The sequence below is a fragment of the Choloepus didactylus genome, chromosome 2 (assembly GCF_015220235.1).
Source record: "Choloepus didactylus isolate mChoDid1 chromosome 2, mChoDid1.pri, whole genome shotgun sequence".
NCBI lineage: Eukaryota > Metazoa > Chordata > Mammalia > Pilosa > Megalonychidae > Choloepus > Choloepus didactylus.
This window is the reverse complement of record NC_051308.1, coordinates 233984350-234006050: the sequence shown is the minus strand read 5'-3', so window position 1 is coordinate 234006050 and position 21701 is coordinate 233984350. Positions and strand designations below refer to the sequence as shown.

The following is a 21701-nucleotide window of genomic DNA, read 5'->3' as shown; positions in this document are numbered from 1 at the left end:
CCTGATAGTCTAGAAACTAGGAAAAGAATGTCTTGGGCCGGGGGGGGGGGGACGGGGACAACGACTCAACCAAAATGAAGAGAATTCATTAAATCAAACATTATTTTTAAATAACTATGTTTTTTTTTCCACTTACATTCCTCAAAAGTAGCATAGACAAGCAATTTTACATGTCATAGAAATAAATGTGGCTTAAAAAGAAAAGCAGAACCAAAAAAGCTCTTACCAAAATGTTTCTCTGAAAGTACCATCAAAAGTTTAACACTGCAGAGCTCCAACAAGAATTTTATTAGTTTTCCTCAGCTTTGCTAATGCAGTGGGATATAGTTTTTGCTTACTCAAGGAAAGCAGGATGAGCAAATACTTCATTAAAAAGCAATACATCCTTTGTAATGGAAGAGAAAGGAAGACTGCTGACATTTCTAATGGAATCTGGCTGATTATGGCTTCAGGTGGGCTGAGCATTTTGTCTTTAGAATTCGAGACAGATATATGGGGAGGGAGAGTCCTTGACGGAGAGGTGGAGGCCATGGGCACCGCTGTCATCTGTGTGAGCACGGGTCTTTTGAAGGCACTGACCCAGTGTAAATCAGGCTCTCATTTATGAAAGAGTCAAGTGTGTTTATCAAGATTCTTATAAAGCACATTTTATCAAACTGTAATGTACCCTAGAAAATGTAAGTTGCACTCTAGAAACTGGAAGCCCACCCCTGGGTGCATCATAACCAAAGGCTTGACTAGCTTCATGGTTAAGAACGTGGATTCTGGAGTCTGGCTGCCTGGCTTGAATCCCTGCCCTGTCCATTAATAATCTGTAAGAGGTTCTTAATTTCCCCGTGTCTCAGTTTCCTCATCTGTAAAGCAGAGGTAGCATTAGGGTTGTTTGGCATGGTGCCTGACCCAGAGTTAATGCATGGTAGCTTTTTTGTTTATGGTAGAGCCAGTTTCTCGCTTTTACAAGATCTGAAGGTGTCTCAAGTACTAAAGTTGTTATATAACACCCTTTAGACCTGCCAGCCATTTCCTTTGTATGCTGTGTTTCAGAGAACTGCATTCTGAAGTGCATTTGGTTTTCTGAATCAAGAGTAGCTGCTTCTAGTAGGAATCTGTGAATTCAGCTACAGTAGTAGGCATTGAAGGCCACCAGTCTTGGGATTAGATTTGTCCTTGAAGACCAACCTCACCTAAATTTGTTCTACAGTGCCTTAACATTTGCTTGGCCTTTTTCTTCCATCCTACCACTAGTAAAGTGATCTTACTGGTCCTCTCCCAAGGATGTTACATGCAGAAAATGTGATGTGTAATTCTGCAGAGAAAGATCCATTATGTATTGCTGTTAACATATAACATACTTACGGAAAAGTACACAGATCCAAAGTGTGCAGCTTGAGTTCTCACAAAGTGAATATACCCATGTATCCAGCATCCAGATCAAGGAACAGAACCCAACGAGCATCCCAGAAACCTCCCTGAAACCACGTCCCCAGTGTACCCACCAGCCCCAAGCAGCATTGGTGAGTTGAGCTATTTTTGCACCTAGATTTTGTGATGATGAACATTTACTGGAAGACCAAATTTACTAGCTATTATCCCACCTGAACTGAAGGGAACCTGCGTTCTGATATGGAGCCAGGCTCCTTGGGGGTTAGGGAAAATTGGAGGGTTTAATAGTTGACACAAATGAAAATGATAACAATAAGAAGCAGGTGTCATATGTTCTGAGAAGGGAGAGGGTAGCAGAAACATCCCAGGTGCAGATAACAAAGCCTGTGGTTGCTGATGTAGTGGTTAAAGAGAAAGATCCAAGTCGACTGTAGTATTGACATTTGGATCAGCAAGTGGTTCTACTGAACAGCATCTTCTCCAGGGGAGGGAAGGCAGTGGTTTTCATGAGAGGTTTTTTTTTTTTTTTTTTTTTTTTTTAACTTTTAAGGAGCCCTGAGTGCCTGTTGCATCTGCTTGCAGTATGAGCAAAGGCTCTGTGCTGTAACAGCAGTCACTACCCTCCAACAGTCTGTATATTGGTTGAGGGGAGAATCAAAAATAATAATAAGGGCAAGGAGAAGCCCTCAGAGAAGGAAGGCTGAACTGATTTTGGCAAAATGGTTGAATTCAGAGAAAGAGAAGAAGCCAGTGTTCAAGATAGGAGGAGCAGCCTAAGTGACCCCAATGAAGTGGGGGGATGTACCGGTGGTCTTTTAAAGACAGTGGGGAGACAGACCAGTTTCAAGAGCACTGGGGATTCTCGTAGATGTGTCTGGAATTGCTTTCCATGGAAACTATATGGATACAAGTGTAGATTTCAGAGTTAAACAGACATGGTCTGAGTTCCAATTCTGGTTCTGTCACTGTGTTAGTCCCAGAAATTTACTGTACCTCTTTTAGCTTCAGCAAACAGAACCTACTCCTACCACTGTAATGAGAATTAAATTGAGTGAGATAATACACTTAAAGCACTTAGTACAATACCTAGCACATAGTAAGGCCAAAATAAAATGCTAGCTACTGTTATTACTTGCAAATGTCTCTGTGAGCCTGCAGTTTACTTTCAGGCAGTTGTCAAGTTAAAGTCTTTTATTGTACTTCTTGATTTCTTGAAGCTCGGGGTTCTGCAAACTTTTTCTTAAAAGGCCAGATAGTAAATATTTTTTATGGGTCATATAGTCTCTGTTGCAGCTACTCAGTTCTTCCCTTTTAACTCAAAAGCAACCACAAATAATCCATAAACATCTTGATATGGCTGTGTCCCAATAAACTTTTATTTACAAAAATAGCAGCAGGCTGGATTTGGCCCTCAGGCTGTAGTTTGCTGACACCTGTTATTTTCCTTGACCCAAACCCTTGTCTCAGAAGTATACATCAGGCTTAGAGAAGAGGGAAGAACCATAGATACAGACAAGGATATGGACATGTATGTGTGTGTGCCCAAAAAGTCCTCCCCAGGTAGACCTGGGATCACTTTTGGAGAAGTTGGTATGCTCAGTCCTGTAGTTAACCAGCTGTCTATTGTGACTGTTTTTGCCCATTAGATCATGCTGGGGAGGGAATATGGACATTTGTAAATCCCATCAAGTGACCATGCATTCAGTTATTGTAAAATATTTATGAGCACCTACTATGTGTTGCCACTGTACTAGGTCCTAGGGATTTGGGAGTGAACAAGGCAAATAAGGTTCCTGCCCTCATGGAGCTGATATTCTAGTAGCGGAAGGAGAGTGATAAATGAATAGACAGAAAAATAAAAAGATGATTTTGGGTTCCAGTAAATGTTAAGAAGGCACTAGGCAGGATAATATGATACAGAATCAGCCAGAAGTTTGCTTTGGAGGAGGTGGTCCCGGAGGACTTCCCTAAGGAGGTGATGTATCCAGCAGGGAACACTGACTAGGATAAAAATGAAAAATCATTCTAAATATAAAAACACACAAACCCTGTGTTCCAGTTTGCTAATGCTGCTGGAATGCAAAACACCAGAAATGGATTGGCTTTTCTAAAAAGGGGGGGGTTGGTATTTGGTTACACAGTTACAGTCTTAAGGCCATAAGTGTCCAAGGTAACAAACACATCAACATTCGGGTACCAAGGTAAGGCATAAGCAATAGGGTACCTTCACTCAAGAAAGGACATTGGCATCTGAAAAACCTCTGTTAGCTGGGAAGGCTGGCGTCTGCTCCAGAGTTCTGGTTTCAAAATGACTTTCTCCCAGGACGTTCCTCCCTAGTCTTCAGCTCCTCAAAAATGTCACTCTTAGTTGCCCTTGGGGCGTTTGTCCTCTCTCAGCTTCTCCGGAGCAAGAGTCTGCTTTCAACGGCTGTCTTCAGACTGTCTCACATCTGTAGCTCCTGTGCTTTCTTCAAAGTGTCCCTCTTGGCTGTAGCAAGCTCACGCCTGTCTGAGCTTATATAGTGCTCCAGTGAAGTAATCAAGGCCAATGCTGAATGGGCGGGGCCACACCTCCATGGAAATTATCCAATCAGAGTTATCACCCACAGTTGGGTGGGGCACATCTATCTCCGTGGAAACAACCTAATCCAAATGTTCCAACTTAATCAGTATTATTATGTCTGCCACCACAAGACTGCATCAAAGAACATAGCTTTTTCTGGGGGACATAATATATATAAACTGGTACACCCTGTTTTGGGAGATGAAAACATTTTAGTATGAAAGGTGATGATGGTAGCACAGCACCATAAAAGTAATTAATGCCACAGAATTGTACACTTAGAAAGGGTTAAAGTGGCAGATTTTCTGTTGTATGTATATGTTACCACAATGATAACAGTTAAAAAAACCACACAAACCACTTCAAAGTGTATAAAATAAAAAATGAGTCCCCTTTTCTCCCTCTTCTCTGCAACGATTCCACTCCCCGAAGGAAGGGTAAATGAATTTTAAGAAAGAACCGGCCTCCCACGTGTGCTCCAGAGCCGCAGCCGTCTCTCTCCCGGGCTCCCGGCTGCCTGTCAGTGTGCAGGCGTTCACTGCCGGCCACTTAGGCTCTGATGCTGTTCTATTTCCAGCCGGGGACACACTGCGCTGAGCAGGAGTCTCCCAGCCAGAATCTACCAGCTGCAGCTGTTGCTCAACCCACCTGTCCGTGTGGCTGACAAGCACCCCAGGGGTGGTGGGCTTTCCCCTATGTTCCCACTCTACACATTCGCTAGATCTGCTTGTGCATTAAAAAGTAGCTGAGCAGCTCATTTCTGGAGAAGGCCTGGTAGATATTTGTGAGAATCACGTTGACCATCATTTGATTTAGATCAATAATGTTTTCCTCTCTGGTTTCATGGAAAAACGCTTAAGAGTTTTAAATGTTCTGAAATCCTTGCAGACCTAAGTCACCAGGGCAAAGACCTGAATAAAATAATACGTGTATGCATATTTTATAAATGGAATTGCTAAGGACCAATATTCCTTCTGCTTGCTTCCTCTTCCCCTGCCTGTGTCCAACGTTGGCAGCAGCGGCCATAGCTAGTTCTCTGCTCCTTTCCTCTCTTTCATGTAATGGAAGCCATCGGAAGGCCCCCAGCCAGGACCCTCTGAAGTGTCCACAGTGGGCTCCGACCCCGTGAGTAACTCCACCCGGGCTCAGACGTAGAAACTGGTGCAGCAGCAGCAGCGGCTGCCTTTTCCGAGCCTTGCCCATTCGGTTTGAAGGTCTGGTTGTCTGTGAACTAGATGCTGCCCTAACAGCAGGTTTCTGTTTGAAGCCTTGTGCTGCCATGGTCCTTTCCATCTCATCACAGAACACGCTGGGTCCTTTTTTCCCCATGACTGGCTCTAGCATTAGGCCCATCCAGATTGAGGGCCCTGTTAGACGATTTGAGGCCATGCAGAAAGTTCACCTGCACCTGGGGTTAGACATAAAAAAGCCACCGCCCGGCAGCAGCGGGCCCCCTGTTTGAAAGGGGTAGTCCACCGCTGACCTTTTCAGAGCAACCATTAACACTTGGGAGTTTCAGATGGAGCCCTGGCAATTCCTGCCATTTCCTCTCAAAACTCATCCAGCTGGAGGCCAGCATGAAAAGAAATTCCCAGCAAGATTTAAAATCTACTGCTAGCTAGGGGGAAAAAAAGGGATTAGGTTCAGAAACCACTGTTGAGCAAAGGGTGGGGTGGTCAAGACATGTTTTAATATGGAAAGAAAGGAGCTGGTGTGGAGAGTGTGACCGCTATGGGGAGAGGTGGGTTGGCATTCGCAGGTTGCATGGGGCTCCTTGGTGGGTCACTCTGCCCTCTCGGGTCTCTGATGTGCGTCTCAGGCATCGGGATTCGCCACATGGCAAGAGCGGGTTGCTGCTGAAGCTGGTGGTGCCCATGTCTAAGGAACCATGGGTCTTTTACCCATAGAATAAAAAGCTTTCCTAGGTGGTCTCACTGATAGGCGAGTTTCTTGGCTGGGGATCTAGAACTCTGCAGTGCAGTAACCTAATAAAGTGACAACTCTGGGCCCAGAGTCTCCTCTTGAGAGTCTAAAGTAGCCAGCAGGCCTGGCTTGTTTGGGCGAACTTTTGTTTCCAGCCCTGTCCTCCTCTGTATTGCTGCTCATTCAAGGTGCAAACATCCTAAAACTTGCATTTGAGGAAGGAGAGCAAGGAGAGTTTCTTGGAGAGTCCATTTGGCTGGAGCTGCTGGCTGCTGTAAACGGCCCAGGCCCTGGGTGCAGGTCCACCCGTCAGTGAAGCAGCTGGCCCTGCCTCCCAGGCAGCCTCTCCCGTTCTACATATGTGTAATTTGTCCTTTTTCCCTGTGCTTATCAGTGTTTACAAATATAACAGAAATTCACGAGGAAGAAAGTATTCATTTCCTATAATTCCCACTCTTTCTCCCAGGATAACTGTATTTAAGAATTGGGACTAGCGGATTCTAAGAAACCCAGTCAGAAGTGAAAACAAGGAAGGGGGCTGTTTGAAATCCACAAAAATCTCCCAACTTAATATTTGTGGTGAGGGCAACCTTTTCTCCTCACGTTTCTTCCCCCAAAGTCCTTTATTTTTGGTGTTCCCAGACGACGGAGGCCCGAAGTATCTACTTCGGGGGAGTAACGCTAGGCTGAGCCAGCACCTGCTGAGCGCCCGGCACCTGCCTGGCATGTTCGCCCCATTTCATCTGGTCTCCCAACATGCCTGCAGGGCAGCTCGGGACCACGTTACACGGGAGGGAAATGAAGAGTCGGAGAAGTAGTAGCCCAAAGTTAGCATGCTCTAGGAGCCAGAGCTGGGATCTGAACCATTTCCTGGCTCTTGCACTTTCCACCTCTCTGAGCCTTTTCCATCTCCATAATGAAATTATGGCAGATGTGTCCCATGGGTCAATCCTGTGAGCTGGTCCCCTGTAAAACCACCCATCATTTAACAAGCATTTGTTGAATGATGATTCTGTGCCAGGTCCTCTCCCAGGCACCAGGAATCAGCAGTGACCAAAATATACCAAGAAGCCCTTCCCCCACAGGGCTTACTTTCTAGAAGGGGAGACAGACATTGAACAAATGGCAGTGCTCCTCCCAAACGTCCTTATGGATTTGTAGTCCATGAAGTTATCCTCGTGCTTCTTAGCTCTGGGTTGACATTTTCAGCCTGTGAAGTATCTGTGTTGTCTAGCCTTGAAAAGGAGGCAGGGTCTCCCCAGTGTCCTCCAAACCTAACATTGTGATTTAGACAGGGATTTTTTTTTTAACATTTTTTATTGTGAAATATAACATTATATACAGAAAAGTGATAACTTCCAAGTACGGTTTAACGAGTGGTTATAGAGGAAATTTCAAAGTATAGTGTGGGTTACAGTTCCATAATTTCAGTTATTTCCTTCTAGCTGTTCTAATACATGAGAAACAAAAAAACAAATCTATATAATGATTCAGTATCATAATCCTTTGTTAAATCCCATCTTGTCTGTTGCTCCTCCTCCTTCTCATTTGATCACTGTCTCAATCTTCAGGGATATCTGGGCAATAATCACTCTAACTTGTTCATGTTGAAAAGGGGTGTCAACACTATGGGGAAGGGGGATGTAGCTGGTTGATGTTCTTGAAGAGACTGGTGACTATGAGTTTTGGGACTTATCTGGCATAGAAACAATCTGGAGGTTTTAAGTTTCTGAAAAAGAAACTTAATGAGTGAAACTTTTATAGAGTCTCAGATAGGAACTTGGATGTTCTTTAGGATTTTCGGAAATACTGTTGGTTTGGACTTGGCTTACTGTGGCCATTTGCAGTATCTAGCTGAAGCTTTCGTAAGAGTGACCACCAGGATAGCTTCTTGACTCTATTTGAAATCTCTAAGCCTATGAAACCTTATTTTGTTACTGTTCTTCTCCTTTTGGTCAAGAAGGTATTCTCAATCCCTTGATGCCAGGGCCAGGCTCATTCCTGGGAGTCGTGTCTCACATCACCAGGGAGATTCACTCCCCTGGGATCATGTCCCACAAAGCAGCGAGGGTAATGAATTTATTTGCCAAGTTGGGCTTAGAAAGAAAAAGGCCACATCTGAGCAACAAAAGATATTCTCTAGAAGTGACTCTTAGGCATAATTATAGGTAAGCTTAGCCTCCCCTTTACAGCAGTAAGTTTCAAAGAGCAAGCATCAAGATTTATGGCTTTACTTATTAAACAGGGGGGCTCCTAATTTCATATAGCATATATTCTGTTCAAAATAAACAATCACTGTCTCACATTATCCTCACTTAGTTGTACAGTCATCATCACTCTCAGTTTTAAACAATTATCATAACCCAGAACACCCCATAACTCTTATCCCCCACCACAACTATTTACCCCTAGTGGCACTAGTAAGGTATTCCTATTAAATAGTATACCATAGGTAGTTTTTCTCGTATACCACTCTGTTGTTAACTCTTTGTAGAAGTGTCATGCCTTAGAAGTAGATCATACAAGAATGTATTTATATTTGTAGTGCTGATTTGTGAGATACATGACTTTAAACAACCCTTTTCAATCATGTTCTCCTTCAATATGGCACTGATACTAATAATCTCATTAACAAACCATCATCCCTCTGTCCATTCCCATACCTTTAAGTTCAACATCGTTAACAGGTCTGTACATATTAGGTAATCATTCCCCCTTCTCTAGCTTCTATCTCTAGGTCCCCTATATTCTACATAAGACACTAATTTTGCATTATCCAGGGGCTTCATATTAGTGATATCATGCTATGTCTCTCCTTTTGTGTTTGACTTATTTCACTCAGTATTAGTCCTCAAGGTTCATCCATGTTCTCACATGTTTCAGAACCTCATTCCTCCTCACTGCTGCATAGTATTCCATCATATGTATGTACCACACTTTGTTTCTTTGCTTGTCTGTTGAAGGACACTGGGATTGTTTCTATCTTCTGGCAATCATGACAGTGCTACTGTGAACATCAGTGTGCAAATGTCTGTTCATGTCACTGCTTTCAGATCTTCTGGGTATATACCGAATAGGGAATTTGCTGGATCATAGGGTAACTCGATATGTAGTTTTCTGAGGAACTGCCGAACTGTCTTCCACAGTGGCTGTACCATTATGCATTCCCACCAGCAGTGGATAAGAATTCCAATTTCTCCACATCATCTCCAGCATTTGTAGTTTCCTGTTTGTTTAATGGTAGCCATTCTTATTGGTGTGAAATGATATCTCATTGTGGTAGCTAATAAAGATGAATGTTTTTCGTGTACTTTTTAGCCGTTTGTATTTCCTCTTTGGAAAAATAACTTTTCATATCTTTTGCTCATTTTATAATTGGTCCGTTTGTACTTTGGTCATTGAATTGTAGGATTTTTTTGTATATGCTGGATATCAGTCTCTTATCAGATATTTTCCAAATATTTTCTCACATTGACTTGTCTGGCCTCTTCACCTTTTTGACAGAGTCCTTTGAGGCACAGAAGCTTTTGATTTTGAGGAGTTCCTATTTATCTATTTTTTTGTTCTTGCCTGTTCTTTGGATGTAAGATCTAAGAAGCTGCCTCCTAGTACCAGGTCTTGAAGATGTTTCCCTATATTATCTTCTGGAAGTTTCATGGTACTGGCTCTTACATTGAGGTCTTTGATCCACTTTGAGTTAATTCTTGTATAGGGTGTGAGGTAGGGGGCCTCTTTAATTCTTTTAGATATGAATAATCCAGTTCTCCCAGCCCCATTGGTTGAAGAGACTGTTCTGTCCCAGTTTCAGTGGATTTGGGGGGTTTAGACAGGGATTTGATGACCCTTTTCCTTAGCAACAAGCTGGTTGTGTGGGTGGGGGATGCACTCATGAGGTCATGTTATAGTTCTAGCAGAGGAAAAGGGAAGTGAAAGATGAACACAGACCTAGTAAAGGTTCCTGTGCTTTGAAGGACTAGTTAAAATGAGGCTTTGGAAAACTCCCTGCCTCCTCCCACCAGTGCCACACAAAGCACTGAGTGTGGAATGCTCAGAAAAGCCCAAGTTGGGGTCCTGCCAGCGCCAATTCCCATCCCTGCGGGAGGGGACTCGCGTGGGCACTGCGTGTTCCTTCAGGCCATTGGTTGCCTTCCAGGTCTCTGGTTCTTTGCCTTTTACCATCTTCCTTCCCACGTTGAAAGGAGACCATGGTTCCTCCAAACGAGGTCAAGCCCTGTGCTGAGTTCAGAGGCAGAACAATCTTCATTCCTTGAGCCTGGAGATTCACCTTGCAAGAAGGAAAAGCATTTAAACTGCCTTGGGGGAACCACGTGCTGTGAAAATGTCTGAGATATGGTCCCAACTAGACTCGTCCCCTTCAGTTGTCACACTCTTTCTGTCGTCCAAATATATTTGGTCTCCATGGGGCCAGTAGGGAGGCTGCGGTTACCTGGCAACCTCCTCCCTGGGTAGCAGAAGAGAGCTGCCACCTCCCTTGTGAGCAGGAAGGGAGCGGGTGCAGCCAGGGGGGCACGTAGTGGTCAGGCAGTGAAACAGGCCTGGCCACTTCCCTGTCCAGCCTCACAGACTCTCCCTAAGCAGTAGGGGCAGTGGTTTCTATCCTGTCCTGTAAATACAGACATGATGACCCTTCTCTCCTCCCACCCCACCTCCAGCACAGCCTGTGAGTGAGCTGGTAGCAGGTTTGGAACCCAGAGCTCCCAGGACAGCATCACAACCTCTTGCTTGTCTTGACTGGCGAGGGAAAAAGAAAGGAGGGCATCCGTCACCATCTTATTTTCATTTTGCCATTTATAACCTTTCACAGCCATCTTAGAGTCAGCTGTAGGGATCAGTTCTGGAAGGATTTCTTGGTACCAACCATAGTTCTAGAAATTGTTTTCTATGTTGTGTGCGTCTGTCAGAGAGAAACGGACAGAGAGGGTTAGGTGGTGGCGGCTCAGAGCCGAATGTGGGACCAGACTTAACTGACATGCTCAGCGCAGGCATTCCTTGGCCTGCTAGCACAGGCCACTCACAGCTCCCTGCAGCCACGGGGCCTGGCACAGTCGGGGAGGCCAGTCTCCCCAGGGTGCTCAGCAGGGAGCACCATCCTCCTGCTCCAGGAATCAGAAGTAGGGAAGGGAGAGTAGCCTAGAAAGCCCAGCGTGTGAGGTGTCGTCTGTGTACATGCCTCACAGTTAGTGGACTCCAGGGAAAACACAACTTTAAAAAAAAACCACTTTGTGTTGACCTCTCTTCTCATTCTCAGCTGACCTTGCTTATGGATTTAGTTCGTTTATTTTCTGCTGACCTTCATTTTCACATCCCCAAGAATACCAGCCCACCTTGGTGCATGCCTGCCCTCCTGGGCTCCCATCTGTGGCCACCCCTCCCCTGGGGCAGTGGGTCCCCCGGGACTTTCCTGCTCAAGAACTTTACTGCTTTACTCCACCCCGTTCTCCCACCACATTTTTGGCAGAACTGGTCAAATGAGTTTTCTGTATTTGCTGCTCCTCTCCCCTCCTTTCCTCCTTCTCTCCCTGCCCCTCCTCCACCCCTCCCCAACCAAAAACAGACAGACATTAGACAGAATAGTGTAGTGAAGGCCATGTGTCCGTCACCCAGCTCAGCTCCTGTCGTCCCGTGGCCTGTCTTGTGTCAACCACGTCCCAGCCACCCCTCTGTCCTCTGATAGATCTCAGGCAGCCATAAATACTTCAGTACATATTCCTAAAGGATGAGGATTCATTTTTTCCCATAACCCCCATGATCACACACTAAAAAATTAATAATAAACTTTTCCTTAATTTCATCAGATACCTTCTAAATTTTCAAGGTTGCAGTTGCCTCATAAATGTCATTCTAAAAAGGCCTTGTTTGCTTGAAAAGGATCCAGATTAGCGCCATCTGTGAGGTTCTTCCATCAGGCTGTCATTCCCACCCCTTCTTGCCTTCGAGGCCTTTCTCTGCTTGGCTTCTGGAGTGCCTTGTGTCCTGGTTTTCGCTGGCTTTGCCTTGTCAGAAGAAAGCAGTGCTCCTCAGCCCCGGCTGTGGATTGGAGGGACCTCGGAGGCTTCACAAATTGATTCAGATTCCTGCCCCCTGCTCCAGATTAGTGACTCTGGGAAGGGGTCTGGGCATTGTTATTTGTTTTTTTTTTTTTACAAGTTCTCCAGGTGATTCTGTTGTATGACTTGGGTGAGGGCCCCTATCTCCTGTTGGCGTGCCCAGACTTATTACCCAGACACCCATCATTATTCACACCTGGGATGATCTCATCCAGTACCTTGGATTTAAGTTCTATCTCTTCCGACATCCCCACTTGGATGTATGACAGGCATTTGGACCTTACAGTGGCCAGAGCAGAACCCAGATTTTCCCATCCCAGGAAATGACTCCACCAACCGGTTGCTCAGACCAAAACCCTTAGACTCATTCCTGATGCCTCCCTTTCTCTCATACCCACTCCCAAGCCAGCAATAAATCCTTGTGGTGCTACCTGCCGAATATTCTGAACCTGACCCCTTCTCTTTCCTCCATCATGACAATCAACCCAAGCCTCTGTTATCCCCCATCTGCACTGCTGGTTTAGCCCCCTAGCCAGTCGCCCTGCCACCAGCCTTGCCTTCCACAGTCTGTCTGTGCACCACACAGCAGCTGTTGCGACCTTGTGAAATATAAATCAGGGTATGTTACTTACCTGTTTCTAGCCTTCCAGTCACTTCCCATCAAACTGGTAATGAAACAGTCCTTACCATGGCCTGTCCATGACCCGGCCTCTGGCTGCCTTACTGACCTCTCACCGCTGACATCCCCACCGTCTGAGCTCCAGCCACTCAGGCCTGCCTCGGGACTGCCTTCCTCTGGCTGCCTTCCTGACCTCTCATCGCTGACATCCCCACCGTCTGAGCTCCAGCCATTCTGGCTGCCTTCCTGACCTCTCACCGCTGACATCCCCACCATCTGAGCTCCAGCCACTCAGGCCTCCTTACTCTCGTGCCTGCCTCGGGACCTTTGCATCTGCTGTTCCCTTCTCTAGAACGCTGTTCCCTCAGACAATCTCAATTGTCATTTCCTCGGAGAGATTTCTCTGACCCTGTTTTATGAAGCGATAGATCCTATATGCTCTGCTTTCTTTTTTTTTTTTCTTCAATAGTACTTATTACTCCTTGATTCCATATTACATATTTGCACACAGTTGTTCAATACCACCAGAATGTAAGTCCTCTGCAGGCAAAGATTTTGTTCACTGATGTATCAGAACAATGTTAAATAAATACATACTAGGTGCTCAGTAAATATTTGTTGAAATATATAAATCTTCAAGGCTTGAGCTTCCCCTTCCAGCTACTGCTGGACTGAACTTTAGGCAAGAGATGGCTCCCCAGCCCAGCTTCTCACAGGGGTGCGTTCCTCACCGTTTCTGCTCAAGGCTCTAGAGCAGGGGTCGACAAACTTCTGTAAAGGGCCAGAGAATAAGCATTTTAGGTTCTGCAGGCCCTGTGGTCTCTACTGTGTGTGCACAACTCTGCCATCACAGCCAAAACCAGCCACAGATAATACGTAAACAGGAATGTGGATGTGTTCGATAAAACTTTATTTACAAAAATAGGAGGCAGACCCATGGGCCTGTAGTTTGCTGACCCCTGCCCTAGACTCCTCCTAACTCTGAATTTTTCCATCTTTTCCCCAAATCTAAGTGGGCAGAAAGAATCATGCAGAACCACTTGGCAGTCTGATCAGCAGGCTGCATTTCTTCTCAGAAATGAGGAAAGCTTCTCCTAGAGTAGCCATGACTTGCTTCAACCAGACAATAACACTTCCTAACTATTGGGGAGATGCTGACGCTGGGCAAAGGGTGGGGAGAGTAATAGGCAAGCTTTCTTCTTATAGAAGCTTTGCTGGCTTTTCTCCTCAGTCCATCTTCCAAGAAGCAGAGCCGCAGAAGACGCCAAGCTCAAACGCACAAGGACTTTTGGTTCTCAAGACTTAAAGGGAGGAGGGCTGCATTTCTCTTTCTTGAATTCTCCTAAGATCATGTTAGAAGAGGCTTTAATAAAGTATAACATTTTTTATTAATTTGTTCATTCAGGTGTCTTGAACCCAGGTTTGATGAAAAGACCTGGACTTAAAATCTGGCTCTTACTAACTAGCTCTGTGACCTCCTTTGTGGGGTTGCTCTGATGATTAAATTAAATAGTGTTTGTATAGTGTGTCATCACCACCATCATCATAGCTGCTGAAATTTATCAAGTGTTTATGAGGTGCCAGGTACTTTGATAAATACTGTGTAAGCATTATTTGAATCCTTACAACAACCTAGAAGGAGGGTACTATTACTAAGCCCATTTTACAGATGAGGAAGCTGACTTTAGAAAGGTAAATAATTTGCCCCAAATCACACACTCTGAACCACTCCACCACCTTCCAGAGCACATAGGAATCACTCAACAAATGACGGCTGTAATTGCAGCTGGCATTGGTTCCCCCATCGGGTATAGAAGGTAACCAAAGGGTAATGTGGCATCAAAGAGGATTGTACTTCAGGTTGAGTTATATTCGTTCCATTAATTCTGATGTTCTGGAGTCCTCACGTCTTCCACGTTTGTTTTCCTCTCGTTTCCCCCCAATCTGCCCTTTCAGAGCCTCCTGTGTGAGTGGTTACCTGGCTGCTGCCCCAGCAGGACTTCAGGGGGGAGACCTCTGCCATTTGTTTACCTTTATGTCCTGCTTTGCTGACCGACTCCCAAAATGGGAGCTCAAGCACTTGACATAGTTCCCAGAGTCCTTCCATCACTGGTTTATAGACATTTTCTTTCCCCCTCTCTGTTCCTCTCAAGAACTCTGCTGGTTTGTAGCACCAATTCAGGCTCTCCTTGTCCTGAGATGATGGAAAATCAACCTGCTGTGAAAGAATGGTTAGAGAGTCAGCTTTGGAAGCACCTGCTAGGGAGCAGAATATTAGTTATTGAGAGCAGAGTGCATCGTCATGTCGTCTTTGTACCTGCATTTATGTTTAGCCAGGCCTATGCCATTGGTTTTACCAAGAATATACGTTCGTTATTGTTAATAATGTCAGTAATGTTTTTTGAGCACTTGATGCTTAACCAGGCTCTATGCTAAGCTGTTTGCATGATTTATGTAATTTGATTCCCCTAAACCAGCACTGTCCTATAGAACTTTCTGCAATAATGGAAATGTCCAGTGGCTGCACTATCCAATACAGTAGCCACCAGCCACATGTGACTGGCAAGCATTAGTGTTTAATTTTAAATAATTTAAATGTAAATAGCTACATGTGGCTAGTAGCTACTGTATTGGACAGCTTGGCTCTAAACAATCCTTTTAGCCTGTTTTACAGATGAGGAAAATTGAGGGTTAGAGGGTTAAGTAATTTGCTAAAGGTGGCCAACTCTCAGTACAAAGTCAGGATTTGGACCCATGCTTCCTAGCTCTAGAGCCCTTACTCTTCCCCCCCTACCTTATGCACACTCTTTTTGTTTAAATCATATTTTTAAATTGTGGAATATAATATATATACATAGAAGTGATAACTTTCCAAGTGCAATTTAACAAGAAATTAGAGAGCAAATTTCAAAGAATATTATAGGTTATAGTTCCACAATTTCAGTTGTTTCCTTTTTATGAAATGTAACGTATATACAAAAAGGTAATATCTTTCAAAATATGATTAAGAAGCAGACATATGGGAAATTTCCAAAGTTGTTATGAGTTATAGAACCATAGTTTCAGTTATTTCCTTATTGTGAAATATAACAAATATACAAAAAGGTATAGCTTTCAAATTACAATTTAGCAAGTAGCTATAGAACAAATTTCAAAGGATGCTATGGGTTACAGTTCCACCATTTCAAGTCTTTCCTTCTAGCTATTCTAATACCCTAGCAACTAAGAAAAAGAAAATTATATAAAGATTCAGTATTCATAATCCTTGGTTAAATTCCATCTTGTCTGTTGCTACCCCTTTCTCTAGTTTAATCACTTTCCCAGTCTTCAGGGATGTCTCGGCAGTGACCACCCTAACCTGTACATGTTGAAAAGGGGTGTCAACTTTATGAGCAAAGGGAACACATCTGGTTGATGTTCTTGAAGAGGCTATTGCCTCTGGGTTTTGGGACTTAGCTGGCATAGGAGCACTCTAAAGGATTTAAGATTCTGAAGAATAAACTTAATGAGTGAAACTTTTATAGTCTCAGATAGGGATCTGGGTATTCTTTAAGATTTTCAGGACCACTGTAGACTTGGGCTTATCACATTGTGGTCATTTGGCATATCTAGGTGAAGCTTGCATACGAGTAACCTCCAGGACAGCCTCTAGAGTCTATTTGAACTCTCTTAGCCACTAAAACCTTATTTTGTTACATTTCTTTTCCCCTTTTGGTAAAAAATGCACTCTCAATCCCTCGATGCCAGGGTCAGGCTAATTCCCAGAATCCTTATCCCACATCACCAGGAAGGCGACTTTATCTTGGGGGTCCTGTCCCACGTTGGGGGAAGGGTGACACTCTTTGCAGAATTAGGCTTAGAGAGAGAAAGTCCAAATTTGAGCAACAAAAGAGGTTCTGTGGAGGTGACTCCTAGTCATAATTATAGGTGGGCTTAGCCTCCCCTTTACAACCATAAGTTTCACCCTAGCAAGCCTCAAGATCGAGGTCTTGAGTTACGAAGTTCCTAAGTTCACATAGCATATGTTATATCCACGATAATCCATCCATATCTCACATTATCATCACTTAGCTGTACAGTCCTCATCACTCTCCATTTTAAACAATTCTTGTGACACAAAACATCTTGTAGCCCCTGTCAGTCCTCAATTATTTGTCCCTAGTATTTGTGTGGTACTAATAAGGTATTCCTATTAATTATAGTCCCTACTATGCAATATGTAGATTTTTTGCATATACCATTCTGTTGTCAACTCCTTGTGCTAGTGTCATACCTTAGAAGTATATCATGCAAGCACCTATCTGTATTTGTGGTGCTGATCTGTGGGAAACATGTCTTTAAACAGACCCTTTCAATCCAAGGATGTAAAAGACCTCTACACAGAAAATTACGTATCTTTACTAAAAGAACTAAAAGGGGACCCAAAGAGTTAGAAAGACATTTCTGTGTTCATGGATAGGAAGGCTGAACTTCATTAAGATGTCAATCCTACCCAAACTGATTTACAGATTCAATGCAATTCCAATCAAAAGTCCAACAACATTTTCAGACTTGGAAAAGCTAGTTATCAAATTTATTTGGAAGGGAAAGGGGCCTTGAATTGCCAAAAACATTCTAAAAAAGAAAAACGAATGGGAAGACTTACACTTCCTGACTTAGAAGCCTACTTATGAAGCCACAGTAGTCAAAACAGCATGATATTGGCACAAAGATAGACATATTGATCAGTGGAATTGAACTGAGAGTTCAGAAACAGACCTCCAGATCCACGGTCAACTGATTTTTTGATAAGGCCTCCAAATCCACTGAACTGGGACAAAACAGTCTCTTCAACAGATGGAGCTGGGAGAACTGGATATCCATATCCAAAAGAATGAAAGAGGACCGCTACCTCAAACCCTATACAGAAATTAACTCAAAGTGCATCAAAGACCTCGATATAAAAGACAGTAGCACAAAACTCCTAGAAGATAATGTAGGGAAACATCTTCAAGAAAAAAAAAGTTAAAAAAAAAAAAAAGGGAAAAAAAATATGTAGTGCCCCCTTGAGGAGCCTGTGGAGAATGCAGGGGTATTGGCCTACCCCACCTCGATGGTTGCTAACATGACCACAGACATAGGGGACTGGTGGTTTGATGGGTTGAGCCCTCTACCATAGGTTTTACCCTTGGGAAGACGGTTGCTGTAAAGGAGAGGCTAGGCCTCCCTATATTTGTGCCTAAGAGCCTCCTCCTGAATGCCTCTTTGTTGCTCAGATGTGGCCCTCTCTCTCTAGCTAAGCCAGCTTGAAAGGTGAAATCACTGCTCTCCCCCCTACGTGGGATCAGACACCCAGGGGAGTGAATCTCCCTGGCAACATGGAATATGACTCCCGGGGAGGAATGTAGACCCGGCATCATGGGACGGAGAACATCTTCTTGACCAAAAGGGGGATGTGAAAGGAAATGAAATAAGCTTCAGTGGCAGAGAGATTCCAAAACGAGCCGAGAGGTCACTCTGGTGGGCACTCTTACGCACACTTTAGACAACCCTTTTTAGGTTCTAAAGAATTGGGGTAGCTGGTGGTGGATACCTGAAACTATCAAACTACAACCCAGCACCCATGAATCTCGAAGACAGTTGTATAAAAATGTAGCTTATGAGGGGTGACAATGGGATTGGGAAAGCCATAAGGACCACACTCCACTTTGTCTAGTTTATGGATGGATGAGTAGAAAAATAGGGGAAGGAAACAAACAAACAGACAAAGGTACCCAGTGTTCTTTTTTACTTTAATTGTTCTTTTTCATTTTAATTATCATTCTTGTTATTTTTGTGTGTGTGCTAATGAAGGTGTCAGGGATTGATTTAGGTGATGAATGTACAACTATGTAATGGTACTGTGAACAATCGAATGTACGATTTGTTTTGTATGACTGCATGGTATGTGAATATATCTCAATAAAATGAAGATTAAAAAAAAGAATAAATGAGTGGAATGGAAAAAAAAAAAAAAAAAGACCTAGTAATAGCAGGTAGGTTCTTAGGCCTTACACCCAAAGCACAAGCAATGAAAGAAAAAATAGATAAATGGGAACTCCTGAAAATCAAAAGCTTCTGTACCTCAAAGGAATTTTTCAGAAAGCTGAAGAGGCAGTCATCACAATGGGAGAAAATATTTGGAAACCATGTATCTGATAGGAGACTAATATCTGACATATATATGGAAATCCCACAACTTAACAACAGTAGTACAAACAGCCCAATTATAAAATGGGCAAAAGATATGAAAAGACATTTCTCCAAAGAGGAAATACAAATGGCTAAAAAACACATGAAAAATGTTCATATTCACTAGCTATTAGGGAAATACAAATCAAGACCACAATGAGATATCATCTCACACCAATAAGAATGCCTGCCATCCAACAAATAGGAAACTACAAATGCTGGGGAGGATTTGGAGAAATTAGAACTCTTATTCATTGCTGGTGGGACTGTATAATGGTATAGCTGCTGTGGAAGACAGCTTGGTGATTCCCCAGAAAATTAGATATCGAGTTACCCTACAATCCAGCAATTTCACTTCTCATTTTATACCCAGAAGATCTGAAAGCAGTGACATGAACAGACGTTTGTGCACCAATGTTCATATCAACATTGTTCACAATTGCCAAGAACACTCCAGGTGTCCTTCAAGAGGTGAGTAGATAAACGAAATGTGGTATTTACGTACAATGGAATACTGCACAGCAGTAAGAAAGAACAAGGTCTTGAAATATATGACAACATGGATGAACCTTGAAGACAAAATGCTGAGTGAAATAAGCCAGACACAAAGGAAAGATATTGTATGTTACCACTGATGTGAACTCCATGAAAAATGTAAAATCAGTGTTTTAGAATGTAGACTATAGGGGACCTAGAGATAGACAGAAGCTAGTGACGGGGGAATGATAATCTCATATGGACGGACATGACAGTGAGGGTGACCTTGATGGTATGGGAATGGTCAGGTGTGATTATGGTTTGTTAACGGGATTATAAGTATCAGCCTCGCATTGCATGCAAGCATGTTCAAAAGTGGTTGTTTAAAGGTATGTAACCCACAGAACAGCACTATAAACCTAAAAAAGAGTTAGCATGATATTCATATAAGGTATGACACTGGTACAAAGAGTTAACAGCAGAGTGGTATATGGAAAAACTAGCCATTACATATTATAGACTATATTTAATAGGAATATCTTACCAGCACTACACTAATACTAGGGATGAATAATTAGTGGCTGATAAGAACTCTGGGATGTTTTGTTTTATGATAATTGTTTAAAATTGAGAGTGATGATGATTGTACAACTAAGTGAAGATAATGTGAGAAACTGTTTATCTTGGGACAGAATATATGTTATGTGAAATTAGCAACCCGTTACTTAATAAGTCAGGCCCTCGATCTTGAGGCTTGCTCTTGTGAAATTTAAGGTTGTGAATGGGAGGCTGAGCCCTCCTATAATTATGCCTAAGAGGCACCTCCAGGGAACCTTTTTTGTTGCTCAGATGTGGCCTTTTACTGAGTCCAACTCAGCAATAGATTCATTAAACCACCCCCAATCCCCCCAGCGTGAGACATGACTCCCAGGGGAATGAATCTCTCTGGTGACATGGGGCATGACTCCCAGGAATGGCTCTGGCATCGAGGGATTAAAAATGCCTACTTGACCAAAAGAGGGGAAAGAAAGGTAACAAAATAAGGTTTTGGTGGCTGAGAGATTTCAAATAGAGTTGAGAGGCTATCCTGAAGGTTTCTCTTATGCAGGCTCCAGCTAGACATCCCAAACAGCCACAGTGTGCCATGCCCTTACCAACAGTAGTTCTGAAATACCTAGGTACCTATCGGAGATTCTATAAAACTTTCACTAAGTTTATCAGAAACTTAGATCCACCAGGGTGTTCTTATGCCAGACAAGTCCTAAAACCCAGAGGCAAGAGCCTCTTTAAGAACAACAATCGGATGCAGCCCCCTTCCCCATGGTGTCAACACCCCTTTCAATTATGAACAAGTGAGGTGGTCACTGCCTAGACTCCCCTGAAGATCGAGAAAGTGATTAAATGAGAAGAAGGGGTAGCCACAGATAAGATAGGATTTAACAAAAGATTAGGAATACTGAAACTTTATGTAAATATATATATACATATTTAGATGCTAGGGTATTAGAATAGGTAGAAGGAAATAACTGAAATGGTGAAACTGTAGCCCATAACATTCTTTGGAATTTGCTCTGTAGCTATTCACTGAATTGTGCTGTGAAAGTTATCACCTTTGTATATATATCCTATATTTCACAGTAAGGAAAGAACTGAAACTGTGGAACTATAACTCATAGCATTTTTTAAAATTACCTATATAACTGCTTGTTGAGCTGTACTTTGAAAGTTAACACTGTTATGTATATATGTTAAAGTTCACAATAAAAAATGCATTAAAAAAGTCAGTTGACATTGGGAGAAAAATGATAACACATAGCAACAAATAAGATTAAATCCTACTGTACAAAGAGCTACAACAAATCAATGAGAAAAAGACAAGCAACCAGGAGATGATTGGGCAAAGGTTATGAATTGGCAGTCCGCAGAAAAAGATATACAAATGGCTAATAAAGATGTTCCAACTGCACTAGTCATCAGAGAAATACAATTTAAAACAATTAGGAACTCTTCTCACGAGATTGGCAAAAATTAGAAAAACTATATTAAGTATTGGCCAGGGTGCTAGGAGTATTAATCAGTGCAACATTTCAGAAGGGCAAATAACAGGACCCAGCCAAATTGTAAATGTATATGTCCTTCAATCCATCAGTTCAACTTCTCAGCACTTACTATACAGTATCACATGTGTACGAAATACCCACACAGGAATGCATGGATGTTCACTGCAGTATTATAGGTAATATCAAAAAATTGGAGGCAATATAAAGATTTAACAATAGGAGAATCGTTAAAGCATGGTACGTTCATATTTTAGAATATGATGTGGGCATTACAAAGATCATCTTCAACAGATGGTGCTGGGAAAACTGGATATTCACATGCACAAGAATGAAAGTGGACCACTACTCACACCATATACAAAAATTAACTCAAAGTGGACCAATGATCTAAATATAAG

General features: G+C 42.9%; 1 protein-coding gene across 2 annotated transcripts in view; it reads left to right on the top strand.

Moving 5' to 3' along the window:
- The window catches only part of PLEKHM2 (pleckstrin homology and RUN domain containing M2), a 40703-nt gene that overhangs the window by 1082 nt on the left and 17920 nt on the right, over positions 1 to 21701 (top strand). The gene's annotated exons all lie outside the window — the stretch shown is intronic.